The sequence below is a fragment of the Chelonus insularis genome, unplaced genomic scaffold (genome assembly GCF_013357705.1).
Source record: "Chelonus insularis isolate UGA/USDA-ARS -01 unplaced genomic scaffold, ASM1335770v1 contig_128_pilon, whole genome shotgun sequence".
Taxonomy (NCBI): Eukaryota; Metazoa; Arthropoda; class Insecta; order Hymenoptera; family Braconidae; genus Chelonus; species Chelonus insularis.
Window position 1 is genome coordinate 742857 of NW_023276368.1, and position 15534 is coordinate 758390.

Consider the following 15534-nt stretch of genomic DNA (forward strand, 5'->3'; position numbering starts at 1 on the left):
CGAAATATTTTTATTTTTTTCTATCACACTATTATTTATAGAGAAGATGAAAAGTGGACGTGTGAAGGCGTATGTTCTGTAAATGACAGTTGATTTTCTAGTGTTGGTATGTGTATGTATAATATACTAGACGACAGAAGATGAAGTGGTAGTGTTGACAGATTATCTTGCACTCAATATGGTCTCACCAAGTTATAAATGTGGGCCAAGAATAAGAAGTGACATTTAAAGTATGCAGTTGGTTCGTACCAATTCATGGAAACTGTGCAAGTAGTTAAACGAAGAAAAGAGGAATATAATCCCTAAAAGAAAGTAATTAACACCACATATGGTATGCAGTTATCCTCAATCATTTTTAACAAAAAAATTCCTGTTCACGGCTTATCGCTTACATGCCTCCACTAATTGCCTGATTAGGGGTATTTTGTCGTTAATTTTCAACCGAAAAATTAACATATATGATATTTCAATAATTGACATGACATTGAGGTTATATTTAAAACATTTATTTACAATTTAATAAATATAATTATTACAACATTCAATAAATTTACATAAAATTATAATAAAAATATTTTTATCCAAATTGCTAGAATTATAACCTCAAAAATATGTAACAATAATTAACAAATTTCTTTAAAAAAAAATGGAAAATATAATTTTTTAGTGCAGCTATTTAAATTAGAAATGAATAAAAAACGTATGATTAGTTATGCTTTTATATTAATAAAAAAACAACTTGTAAAGACGATTATAATATAACCCCTTCATCCTGGAGGGTTTTGCAAAATAAAGCCGCTGAAAAATAAAGTAAAAATATAGCGAGTTAGGAGGCAAAGGAGGTGGAGATGAAAAAGTGGGTGGAGAAGAGAAACGTAAAAAATAAAGAAACTTGGAGTAGAAAAAAAAAATAAAGCATTGGAGTTACCAAGCTACGTACGCTCTCTCGCGTATATCGGGCGCTCAGGGGTCTTGTACGTGTTCGCGCGTACGTTTATATAGGTACACCCTGTCTATAGGTACCAAATGGTAAATGAGAGGATAGACGTGAGGTACCGGACGCCTCCAGCTAGCGGCAACCCAAAGCTCCGTCTACCGCGGGCTGTATGTGCGTTTCTCTATACGGGGTGTCTCGAAATCATTGTTACTGTATTACTTGATTTTCTTTTTTTTTTTTTATTTATTATTTGTTATCTCTCATTACTTTATTTCATTTTTTTATTATGTAGAATATTTTCTGTTTCCATTATCGCTTCCATACTGACGTTGACTGTTCATCTTGACCGCGTCAATAAATCAAATCGACTCGGACGTAAGAGCCAAGAAATAAAAAAAGGTCAAAGCAGCTTCTTTTAAATAACTTACAATTATAATAATACATGTGCTCATTTATTCATTGATTTTTTTTTTGTTTTTTACAGATGTTTTATTATTATTAGGTCTTTTCTACTAAATTACTCCTGCTAATTTTGCTTCTTACTTTCATCGTCAGATCATTCGTTTGATTTATCTTCTTTTGTTTAATTCTGCACAGAGGTAAGAAAATTTTCAGTAAATATAAGAATTTATTATTTAATTTAATATATTATTAGGCTAAATGTTAATTGTGTATTAAGTTTTTCTTTTACTTTTAAATCTTGCTTTATACCTTCGGCTCTGATTTGATTCATGCTGTTGAACCTATTTAATTGTTTACAATTAATAAAATGTTATAAAATAAATATATATCTCCATCTATGTGTTAATTGACAAATGATTGATTTTGTTATTAGCAATACTTGATCAATTTATTTAAGTTTAGTATTTGACTGAGACTAGTCTTGATCAGACATCTTTCTAAATCTGTCATCATTTGTTTATCTTTAATAAACATTTAAAATTAGTTTTACTAAACATGTAAGTCTCATTTCTCTATATTTTACAATATTAAATAATAATACATAAAATCACATCTTTTAACGGATATTTTCTGAATGTTTTGAAAAATATTTCACCTAACCTCACTATTTGCAATAAAATATTGCATAACATTTATTGATGGCAATAATAGTAATAATAATAATAATTAATTATAGCTTAAATTTTATTATAAAAATGTAATTAAGAGCCATAAATATTAATTAATAATTATTGAATTGAAATTTATTATCATTTTTCATTCCATGGTGGAGATATTTTTTCTTTGATTTTAAAAATTAATCTCTCTGTTGAAAATAAGATCTTTTTTTCTATAATTCTCATATAATCTTCACATTAATAAACATAATAAACTAAAAGAAGTATTTTGCTTATCCGTAATTCTATGATTTTAAAATAATTTTCTAAACATCCGCCATTATTATAGATGTTATTATGATAATATTTCAATCACAGTGATGAAAATGATCTTTCTCTCTCTCTCTTTACATAGATATTTATGCACTCGATTAATGCATACTCTGACGAATCAAGATAAACTCATTTGTAATCAGAAATATTATAAATAATTATTTTAACAATCAATTCGTAATTTTTTAACCTAAAAAAAAATGAAAATTTATTTATCATTCATTAAAAATGTTACATTATTATTGATATCAAGTTGGAATTTGATTGATTAGCAAATAATTGGAGAGAAAATGGAGGATTTTTTCTTTTTTTTTTGGTAAAAAATGGTGAAAATGAGGGAGGAAAATAATGATTGGAGAGTGTAGTTGATGCATAAATAAATAAAATAGATGAATAATTGTAAAATGTAGTGATGGAGATATTTACATGTTGTACACCCGTTGCATGCTAGTCCGAGTGTGGATCTCGCGTGTATTGCGGCCACGACCACAGCGAGATCGCTACGGGCCGTATCGGTGTAAGAACGTGGGTCGATGGGATGAGAGAATCAGGCGTCCGGGACCTGACGTCTACCCACCGAGTTGATAGGTTGTTCGAGTGAGAGAGAGCGGGTGGTCGCGAGATAGAATTAGAGTAAGACAGAGTGATCCGTTACACGCGGCCACAACCAAGTGAGAGGAAGTGAGAGACAGGAGAATAGTGTGAGGTGAGACAGAGACAAGTGAAATGTACGGGAGTCGGTTGAAAGAGCTGTAGAGGAGAAAGAGGAGAAAGAGGGAAAGAAGTAGGAGTGAAGGGTGGAGCAGAAAAGCGAATAAGAGAAGCGAATGCCAGAGAGTTGGTTTCGTTTCGTTTGCCTCGCCTTTGGTTTGGCGTCAAGAGCCCACTACTAAATGAGAAGCTCACGAGTCGGCCACGACGAGATCGGTAGGGAGCTATCTTTGAACGATTTAAGAATAGAATGGAATAAAAGAAGAGACAAGAGAAAAGAAGAAGGGAGGCAGGCCTCTCACACAAGAAATCGTCCTACCGTCTCAGCTGCTACTACTGCTGGACAAACCCCCTTTACTCATCGGAACCATCTTATTCTCTTTTTTCCTTTTTGGTTTAACCTAAAAAAATCTCTCCTGAGAAATAACACTTTTTTTTACTATGCACTCTATTATTTTATCACTTTCTCATGCTTTATTGATGAATTTTTCATATTACCATTGTGAATTATTGTTATAATATGCTCTGGAAATTATATTTACAAATACAAATTATTTGTTGAAGTGATTTTAAAAAAAAAGTGCATGATCTCTTTGCTGTCATTGAACTTTAGAGAAACTTATAAATGATGTATTTTGCTGATAAAAAGTTGGAGTAACTTGTAATCAACTCATAGAAGATTTTGGAGACTGATTATAACCTGAAGGAAAATGTTAAATACTTTTTTACGAATTCAATAAACTTTTGTTTGAAAAAATATGGGAGATTAGGTTAGGATGAAATTGATAACAATTGCTTAACAAATCATAGCATTAAAAAATCTCTAATCTTTAGATAAAAATTAACATGATTTATTAATATTATATTCATGGTATTATGAGTATTTTATTTGTTTACCTACAGTATTGTTGTTATTAAAAAAAAAATATTTGGTGATAAATTTATGTAAAATAAATGATATCCATTTGTCTATCTTTCATTTGGCTTTCTCTTTTTCAGAAGCATGTCCCTTAAATTTTTGAGACAAGAATCGGCGAGGTAGAGCGACGAGTCACACCCGTACAACAGTTTTAGATTTTAATCTCCAAGTCTATCTTGACACCCGTTTCACTTTTCAGGGTGACGACTCAAGATATTTAGTATCTATACACGTGCCACCATCAAAGGTATGTATATATATATATTTATTGTCATATCTTTTTGCTCAGTCTTATAATTTATACTTTATTTATGTGTTTCTAGGTAAATATAAATTCATCTAAAAGTTAAAAGAATAAATTTCATCATCAACAATGAAATATTTCATTTTTTATCAAAATAAAATGATCTAAATAAATTGATAACACCGTGATAAAGAGTAAAATATAAGTAGAACAAAATTAAAATATGCAGAATAGCTTTCGTAGCCACATCTCAAAAGTTACAGGCAAGTTAACAGACAACTTAACAGACACAGATGGATACCACTCATTTGTCTCGCTTCGAAATGAACCTCGAGGTGAAGTAAAATCGCAAAAGTGAATGGGTTAGATGTATATAAACACTTTCACATACATATAAAATACATGCATACACATATCATGAAAAAGAGAGAACAATAGTTTTTCGAACAAAAAAAAGTAGACCCCCTGCAGGGTTTTAAGTCTTGACTTCCCGCTGGTGATGTTCAATTCTTTACTTTTTTCCATCATTCTTCTTTTTTTTTTTTTGCATTATAAGCAAAAATTACTAGTCTTTTACGCTACTATAAAATAATATTAATCTCCAGATTGAAGTATAATATAAGTAAGTCAAGTGTAGTATGTGATAGTTGATGTGGTACTAATCCTAAGTTGTGTCATGTTGATCTGAATGAGGAAAGAAAGGAGAATTAGAAAATGATGTTTGATTTTTCTTGCAATGATTTCATGTGGCAGGCGGTCAATTTTTATCTCTTACCTTCTTTCGCACCGACTGAAGAATTATGGATATCCATAGCAACAAAGTCAAAGCCATTAATAACTCGAGTGGGAACGCCCTATTCTCATCTTATACCTTTTCTTTTAAAGTCAAGCTGTTGCACGGATGCGGGACTCCTTTAGCTCTAAAGAAGTTAAAAAAAAAAAAAAAGGAAAAATTACTTTTATAACAGGTAGATACGCACTGAGGAATAAATAATTGTTGAATATACCTGAGATATTTAGTGGCTGCTCAGTAAATTTTTCCATATGACGTGACTATACACGCATCGAAATATATTTTTCACATATATTATTTATATGTAATGAACAAACAGACAACTTGGAAATTCATAAATCCTAGCTTCTTTTTGGAGATCCTAGCTAATGATGTTATATGATCAACTATTTCATGATAAAACAGTTATACAAAATGATAACATTACTCATGATTGTTCACCAATTTTTTCAAATGTATATCTCTTGGTGTATAGATGTATGAATATACATCTTGATAAAAGCAACTATGTACAGACATACGTATAGAAAGTGCATTACAATATTTACTGATTATATACATAGTACAGGACTTGTAGGGAGGCAATCCTTGCCATCTATCCTGTGGAAAAAGAAAAAGAAGAGGATTGGAAGGCCAACTGATCATCGCATGCATTTAAATTGGTTCATTAAAGTCCCGCGGTCGACAAGGCTTTTGGCCCCTCGCGCGGTTCTATGCGAATAGAAAAACAACAAAAAAAAAAGGAAAAGTTAAGCGAAATGTAATATGCGATTCTACTCAAAATTTTTTAGTCACTTGTGCAATACGACAAATCGAAGTCTCATGATTGACCAATTATTCTTGATGAAAATACTCTCTTAAACGAATCAGTGAATATTCACTGATTCACAATAGTTTTTACTGATTCCGTTTAAGAGAATAAATACTATTCTGTAAAAAGATGAAAGTATTCAGGATGACATAAGAAAATGTTTATGTCAAATAATTTGTTAGAGTAATAAACAAATTTGAAGTGGAAAATATTCTGATTTAGTATTTTATCAAAAATAGTGAGTGCATTAAAGCTGGACGTGTGTGCTTGTGACACTTGGATAATGGATCAGGCGTACTCTACACGCGTAAGCACGTGCAACCACTATGTGTACATTGACATTGTAGTTGTGAATCGAATTTGTTCCCATATATGTATGTAATGAAAAGCATGAGGCTAACGTCATATACAATTCGATTAATATTGCTAAAATAGACATCATAGATTGCCATTAGTGTTCTTGTAAAGTTATTTTTCATAACATTTTTCGTATTTATCAACAAAAAATTTAAAAAAAAAAAAAAACGTGTAAACTTGATGTGCTGTCAATACATGAACTGATCGTGATTTTAAACGAAAATTACCTGTGTAGATGTTAAATTATATAAAATGAGTATTATTACAGATAAACATGTTAGATTGACTTTTGCATGATAGACGATCGTTCCACAAAAAAAAAAAACCCCCCTGAAATTGCAAACTTCCGGTTTTGACTAAAATATATAATAACGAGGTATATCTTGATTGAATCACAACAGTAATTATTTTTTTTTTCTTCAATCAAAAATAAAAAATGACAAAAAATTCTTTTTATTGAAGATTAAAAAATAGAAAAAGAAAGTTTTTATAAAATGTAATGTAAATTTGATGATGTGTGCAATTATAGATAAATTGATAGAATAGCTTGAATAATATATTCACGAGAATGAGATGGTTGCGCGCGCTTTTTTCCCTGAGCTGTCTTTCTCGTGGCGTTATAGTGGTTGAGGCTGGTGGTGTTGCGCAGCTCCAAGTCTGGCTGCCACTCCCTTGACTAATCCCATTGCTTCTCGAGTGACGGGTGTAAGGGCATAGAACGTATAGGTGAACACGCGATGGTTTAGCAGCACGTGGGAACTCGAGGTGTGCTCCCTACGAGACAAAACATCAACCGATCAACCGACCCCTTGATCGTTGGGGGTGCGTGCTTGTAGGAAGTGCCTGCAAACATTGTCCAGTACCTTCTCTATTGGATATGTCTGACACTTTCATCAGCCCTCGACTCATCAAAAGACTTGAATCATATGTCTATTACTTTGGGAAGCTATAATTAATGATATTATTGATCATATGAATATACAGTAATATTTTATCAACTATTTCCTCTTCATCTCATTTTTATTTGGATCTTTGGAGCAAGTAGGAAACGACTATTCTTCTTCTAGTGAATTATTATTTAATAAAATAAATATTAATAATAAACGCAATTCAATGATAAATGTTATCTTGGTCATTGCGAAAAAAAAAGAAGGAATTAAAGGTGGTATATTATGTAGGTTGACGGAGTTGGAGCATTCAAGTTTTGATGGGTCGGCAGGGTTAAGGGGCTTCACACTGGACTCCTGCTGAGCAGTTTTGTAGCGGACAGAGGGTCTCCGCGTCCGACAGGGGAACCCCCGGAGTGATAATTAGGGGCCCGCGAGTGTTTCTAGCCCTCAAGCCGAGTCCTTCAAGTTTCACCGCTGCTCCGAAAACATCACTAGTCATCGCAGAGATCCCATTCTTGCTTTGTTGACGTCATTCTTAACATCTAAACTGATTTTTAAATTTTAACTGTTCTATCAAGATCATCTTCGATTTTTTGTTAATAATAATCATGGTTGTAAGAGTCAATGAATGAACATAGTTTGAGATATATCTGAAAGTTGCTTCATAAAAGAATGGAATCAATGCATTGAAAATAATGGTTATAATGACCGTAAAGATCTGACCGAAATTCATTTTTCAAACTGCATGGTACTGGCATGTACGTTTATAAAACGGAATTAGTGAATTTAGGCTCTTTCGAAAGATTTCCTAGGTCATGGGCTGCGTCATCTGGTGATCGGATAGTTTCAGTAACAGTTGATGATTTTACGGTTAAATATCATTTACAATAATGTATGGTATTTCTTTTTTAAAATCTATCAAAAACTATTGATTTAATATCGACACAATTTTACATCTATTTTATTTTTTCTTCTCTCTATTTCTTGATAGCATCTGTTCTTAAACCTTAAATTAGCATGAATTAATTTCTTTATATGTTTATAAAAATTATAATTATTTTATTAGAAACAACAAAAATGTATTCTTCCGCTGGTGATGGTATTGTTGCGGTTAAGGTTTGCCTGTACCACCTGTCTGTTGTATTCATCAGGACATTTGGTGGCTTCGTAAATTTACCCTACGTTATATGTATTTTGATGGCCAGCAGACAGTCACACTTGATTAACCGAAATTCAAATGTACATCAAGCCAATTTATATTCGTTATTCAGCTCATCTATTAAATATATCAATGTCCATGAAAATTCTAAGAATAGTTTGAATTTATTTTATTGGTAACTAATTGCATAAATTTTGTCTCATCTAGATATTATCCAATGTGCTACCGTTGACCTGTTCAATGAGGACTCAATTTTAAGAAGATTAAAAAATTCAAACCAGCAGACCTTGTCAGTCGATTCAACATCTAGAAGCTGATGGATTCAACCAAGCCATCCTGATAACATGCACTATGCCTAACTCATTATTTTCAACATCACATTTATTATATTACGATCCAAGATCTTCAGAATGTGTTCAAATAATTTACATAGGGTATGTTCAATATTAATATTATAAAATTTAATACAATTTAAAGGGTGTCAAACGTGACTATATAATGCAACAGCTTGGATATAAAATTCTAACCTTACAATACATCTAGTGATATGTATGGTGCAACTGATAATATTAAAAACAGGTCTAGACTGGTATAATAATGACTAATATTATTAAATACTAATATATTAAAAACAATCTAGACCCTAATCAGATTTTTAAAAAATCATGGATTGTAAGGTTAACATTAAATACACTCAATACACATTTGCTATTATCAAAGTATAATTATTTGAATTAGTCTTATTATTATCACTCTAAATAGTGAATATTCATTGATTCATTTTTAGACAGTACTTTTTTTTTTATTTTGTTTCATAATTTTTTCTAATTTATTGTTTATAATTGTTCCTAACCTAATAAATAAAGAGTGACTTGATAGATAATCTCTAACATAGAACCCTTATTTGTGCAAAAATAAAATCAAACCACTTGGTTATTGCTATTAAATAGTAATTTATATTTCCAATAAAAAAAAAGTAGCTTCTATCATTTTGCTGAAATCAAGACAAATTTTCATGTTATTTTCTTTTATATATTAAACGATGCACGAATGAGAATTTATTAGCGACATATCCATGTATAAATTGTCAGAACAAAGTATATAAATTGTATTATTATCAGAGTGAAGCCCTCAGAGTTTAACTGGAGAATGTCATCGATGAGTATAAAGAAAAAGGGAGGCTGAAGGTAGGGTGGTTGAGGGTGATCAGTCACCAGGGTGTAGATAAATCTGACTCATAAGTTACGAGGGAGTTTGTCCCACGGGGACACAGACTTGAGCAGCAAACGGTATATAGCATATCTGCTTATACTAGCTAGACTGTTAGAACGTTTCGAGTCCTGGTAGCCCGTATCAAGATCTCTTTGCATTTCTACGGGGATGACGTGCGCTAGCGGTGGTCCGGGAAGGGAGGACGCTGCTTATCTCCCCGTTATTCCCGAAGGGTGAGCCCAATGTCAGCCTGGGACTCTGCAGATAACAAAGTCCCCTCTGCTTTGGAGTATAATGTATATATATATCACCTCTGCTCTCTTGAATTTTGTGAAAAGGGCGTCGAATCTATCATTCAACGACCTCCTCATCTCATTCTCTCTAGTTCTTAGTTAACTTTTCAAATATTTCTAACAACTAGTTTACAGACTTTTAATATTTTCTAAAATTCTTTCAGGTCGGTGATATTGAAAAGGAAGTTGGCAAATGAACTTTACAAAGGTGAAGTGAAAGAGGAATTGGTGGAAACGTTTGGAGGAAAGGTAATTATAAAAATATTTATACTCATGAAGAATGTAGAGGAGTATATTGTTGGATGATGAACTAAAAAGCAGTCTAATTCAGCAGGCAAGTGAATTGTGTAATGTTGGCTTTGGGTATGTGATGGAAATATTGTTATTGTTTTATGATATTTTATTTTCAAGAATGAAATAATAACAAAATTAAGAAGCTTTTTTTTTATCATCAGCCACACTGGTGTTTTGTGAGCAAAATAAAAGAAAGACAGCGAAAATATATAACAGAGAAAGAGAGAATGGAGTAAAGATGAGGGTGATCGGTCGTTCGTGAAATAAGCTCTGCAGGGTTTGGTGGTTGCGCCTGAGGCGGCTTAGGGGCGCAAACGATGGAACTAGCCACCCTGAACCAACCGAGTTCTGTATCCCCAGAAATACTTGACAACCCCTCCTACACTTTCAGCTTCCAATGTAGTATACAACAACGATCCACACATATTATGTAGTTATACATGCTTGTATATATTATTTAGTTTGTCTGTAACTACTACCATAATGCAACACAACTATGCCATTCAATGTCCCCTTGCTTCTCGTGTTCCCTCCTTTACCCCTTCATCGAGACACCCCGCAAGATCCCAGCTGCCGATGACGTTTCCACGTGGGTACCCGCGAGGCTCGCGTGTTTTCGACATTCACCATGTCGATAATTTTCTGCTATGGGGTTAGATCTCTCTCTCTCTTTATTCTTCATTTTTTTTCCACCTCCTCTCCTTCTTCCTTTTCTCTTGCCGCTGAATGTAGTCAAGTCATCGTGTATCTAATTCTAAATTTCATGGATTAACTCAATTACTCCACGAGAGTAATTCGTTTAGCTTACTTACACCACACTTGATACAACTCATGCTATTTTTGTTAATAATAGATACTCTCTAAACATATTATTATTTTGTGACTATGCAATTTTTTCATAATGGACTTGGTATATTATACGTATAGAGTTCTGAACTGTAAATCAGTATAAGGATTAACTTTATAAAGTTTCAATCATTTTTAAAAATACAAATCAGTTCAGAGGAAATTTTTTCTTAATGATTTCTCAAGTCCTAAATCGAAATTTTAGTTGAAATATATTGGTAAGATGTAGACACAATACATTGATGATATGTTGGAGGTTATGAAGTTAATGTTATAGTCTAATTCTGACCAATAAATAAAACATCAATCAAGAAAAATTATTTTCCGGTAGTGAATATTACTGGTTAAATATCAAAATAGATATTGAAAACAAATATCATGATGTTTTGTTATTCTTGTCATCAATTTTCTTATTATATCCTCAAAATAAAATGTCACTTTTGGTTTATAATATAAATAATTATAATCATGATGATAATAATATATGATTCACAAGATTTTTTTCACATGACACGCCTTCTTTCGTCACACAAAGAAAAAAATGATATTTTCAAAGTCTATTCTAAGCCACGAGATATCAGCGCATTGACATATCCCAGCAGACACTCACACTAAACCAATGATACATAAGTGAATGAGATATATGAATTAGTTAAAAATGTCCCATTCAGTTCAGGTGACTTCATTGATCACCGTAAGATTCTTGAACTGCAGGAGGTATAAGTGTCAGATATTTATCTAAATAATATATATCAAAATATTTAAAATATCATGCACTTGTCATCTTTTGACACATTACACTCATTGATCTTCAGGGTGGTCAACTTGTTTTAAATGATTTCTTTTCCAAACATTTCATCAATCCACCATGGCTACTAACTGATGCAGAAATTTCTATTCAAGATACATTTAAAAGACCCATCTGTGTCCAAGTCAATTATTAGAATCAATGATTGTGATTATATAATCATAAGGTTTATTTTTTTAATTTTCAATAAACAATTATGTAAAAAAAAATAAATCCAGAAGGGATATATTAAATGAATGAATAAGATTTAAATTTAAAACTGTAGTGACACGCCTTCTTTCGTCACGCACAGTAGCACCTTCCAAGATTTTAGAACATTGCTTACGGCAGGACCAAGTATCATCAAGATGTACTCTATATTTAAGTAACACTTTTCACATTGTTATCACCATTTAATACCAACATACCAATATGACTGTATTTACCAAGTTACTAGTTGATTGGAAATATTGATGATAAAATGATTTAAATAAAAGAAAGTTTGATTCTTGGCAAAGTATTTTGGATAATCTTGATGGTGATGTAGTTGTGCTGTAGTGGCCTTGGTGGGTGTGGTGCGACTCTCTGGAGCCTGAGGCTTATAGTCATAACTATATGGTATATAACTGGCTAAATGGTGCATAAGTGGTTTCCGGCTTTTTCAGTTATAATCGTTTAACCATTACCAAAGTAGCATCTTAGGGCTGCCCATATGCCTACTGTTATGCCTTGAGGCTTGACGGGGGTGTTGTGTAAGTTGGTGTGAAGCTTAAGATTTCATATAACTTCTTCAACAGGTCAACAAGACTTTGGTCATCTTTTTCAATAACTCTTCTTGAAATAATATTAAATATCAATAATCACTGATTGGTATTAGCTTGAAATGACATTCTGGACAGCTTGAGTAAAGTTTCTCTTGCAAGTTGATTTGAAATTCGTTATTTATATATAAAACCAGACGTATAAGATGTAGAGGAGGTAGAAGAAGGAGTAGGGGTTAATCACGGGGGCTATCACAATTTCTAAGTAGGCTTCCTGGCCGCTCGAGAATTATAGATAATGTCCGATAATAATAACACACCCTGTGCGCGGGCAGCTTGGCCACGGTCAATAAGTATATGGTGACGTTGACTACAAGTTGGTTTGGGTATCCTGATTGCACTGGTGTTGTATTGAGTGATGTGATGGTATATCAGTATGTATTGGTTGTGTGTCGATTCGAGTGATAGTATTGGCAAGAGTATGAGAATTCAACGGAGAAGATAGAAGAATGAGGAAAAGTAAGATAAGTATAGGTTTCAAGAGGTGGACCTGTGTTGAGGCCTTTTGCTCACAGCCAGGGTTACCTTCTGGCAAAGAGGCTGGAGAGTATACGGGAGTCAGTCTCAGCAGTCTACGGATCGTGTACGTGCCAGGCCACGGGGTCAGTTGAGACCCCCTTTCGCTAGCTCATGCCACTCTCTATCACCCTTTCCTTTCTCTTCTTTCAGCTTGGAATTTCCGTACGATGCAATATCTTGCCTTTACAACTGTACCACAAATATAACTGTTTTATATTGTATATTGAGAAAATTCTTTGAATGTTCATCAGCTTCCATCTAGACTTTCTTGATGATTATTTTCAAAAAATTATCACCATCATCATCATTATCATTTCTTGGTTTATGTTGATGTATATAATATTTTTATTTTTTTCTCTCTCTCTCTCTCTCTCTTTTAGTTTGATTCCTCTGAACATATGTACACAAGTTGATGCAGACGTGCACAACCTTGGAGACTGTGGGAGTTTTGTGCGATTCTCGACGGATCTTTACACCACAGCTAAGTGTACCTTTAAAAATTAGCCAAAGAGATGGTGAAGCTGAAAGAAGAGAGTGTAAAATAAAAATAACAAAAACGTTTAAAAGGAGTTTATTTATGTAGGATACATAGAGGAAATTTTTTTTACCTTGTCGATGATTGTTATCGAGAATAAAATAATTGCATGTTACATTTTTTTTTTTTTTTTTCAAATTCTAGTAACTGACGGCAAAATTTTTGGTGATTTATTGGTGATCTGTTTTGAGAAGAATTTTCTTGTACTGCTGTGTGTGTACATGTGTTTAGGATCTTGATGTTTTATTCAATTTCTTCAACCACAACTATTATTAAATTAATAAATTCTTTTAAATGCAAGTCGTACGATACTTGATAAAGCAAAAAAATTCTTGATCGATGAATATAAGAAAAAAAAAAATGATAATCCATAAATTTTTGTGGAAGAAAGTTAATTTATGTTGGGTACCAGTAATACCAGTTCTAGGACTTGTATACAACAATACCACCCTCCACTAGAATGACCTATGTAACCCTAGTCACCTAATTAGAATTCCACCCTTGTACCTTCAATGCCTATACGCAACGTTACCATAATGTGTTCTATAAAATAGCGATATGATATTCACCCTTACACGGTATCCCCAAGAGTCAATTCAACATAGCACACCCACTTTTTTCTCCAACACCTGTTTTGCTATTTCTCCTTCAAATTCTCAATGGTGGATGATCAATGAATGAATATGATTTACTTCATACATAGCTTTTGTTCATCAAATTAATTACTTTTACTAAAAGAAATAATTTTGATAACAGCTGTAACAGAAAGAAAAAAAATATTACAGACTCTAGTGCAGCAATTTCTCAATAAAGTTGAATATCTACTCACACCAGGGTGTAATGTTGATCAGTAGGGGTTGGCAAAATAGTTACAAAGAGAGGACAGATGGTGGGCGGATCTTATCGTTTGTATGCTTGAATGTGCTGACGTCTCATGCATATCTTTACGACTTGCACGCTTTTGCCACCCTCGTTGTACCTGATTTCAAAGGATCATGCAGCATGTCCAGATTTGCTTGACACGCGAGCTGTCACTTTGATATTTGTAACCACAAACACGCGATTTACATTTATATATAACATAAACTACTTTTCATTTATTTATTTACCTTTATTCTAATTTTAATTATAAATAAAAAGAATTTTCATTTGATCATTTTATGTCCAACTATTGAACAGGTATTCCTATTCTTTGTGCTGATTCCAATTGAGCCACTAGGCTGAAAATTATCTACGGGAACATTAAAGCTAATTCATGTTTTATCCCCTTACACAGTTAATGACGCACGCATGCCGCGCATAAAATTGTACACAATGTACCAGTTTATATACTTGAACATTTTGGGATGATCGAGGGTGTGGTGTAGGCGATACGAAAAGAGACGCATTCGAGGGTAAACCGTTGTACGTCCAGCTGTGATTGCATGGAAGAGTAAGAGAGAAGTGACATCAAGAAATGAAGGGAATGAAAACAAGTTTAATGTCAATGCAAAAGGGTAGGTTTGTTCATCAGTCATGTAGACCATTAATATAATTGTAACAAAAGTCACTTGACTCTCACTCTCTCAAGTGCTACTTTTTTTCTCTTTCCCATCATTTATTGCTAATCAACAGATCCTAAAATGACAGAAAAAAATCATATTATTGGATATGACTGAGTAATTTTTCATAACTGGTAGAATGATTGAATGAGAAATGATAAAAAAAAATTACCAGTTATTTTATTTACCGTTAAAGCATTTGCAGAGAAGATGAGGAAAAGTAGGTTGCAAAGTGGTTTATAAGTTGAGTTAATAACTTGTGCCAAGATTGTATACGAATTTATTAAACAAAATATCTAAAAAGTGCATCTTATTTCACTTAATGAAACTATAACCTACACTGCAAATCCAAGTGTTTGGAAACTATGGTAAAATTGTTGATGTTAAATTTTAAGAAGAATGATAATAATTATTTTTGAATAAAATCTGATAATTCAAATTTATTTTTAAGAAGTTGTAAATTTTATAATGACT

General features: G+C 32.6%; 1 long non-coding RNA gene across 1 annotated transcript; it reads left to right on the forward strand.

Annotated features, from left to right (window-relative positions):
• The first annotated feature begins 1814 nt into the window (after window positions 1-1814).
• Window positions 1815-13548, forward strand: LOC118068713 (uncharacterized). Its single transcript, XR_004690536.1, has 5 exons — window positions 1815-1896; window positions 4039-4205; window positions 8420-8646; window positions 9882-9966; window positions 13365-13548. It is a non-coding gene; the product is annotated as an uncharacterized lncRNA (long non-coding RNA).
• The last annotated feature ends 1986 nt before the right edge of the window (window positions 13549-15534 follow it).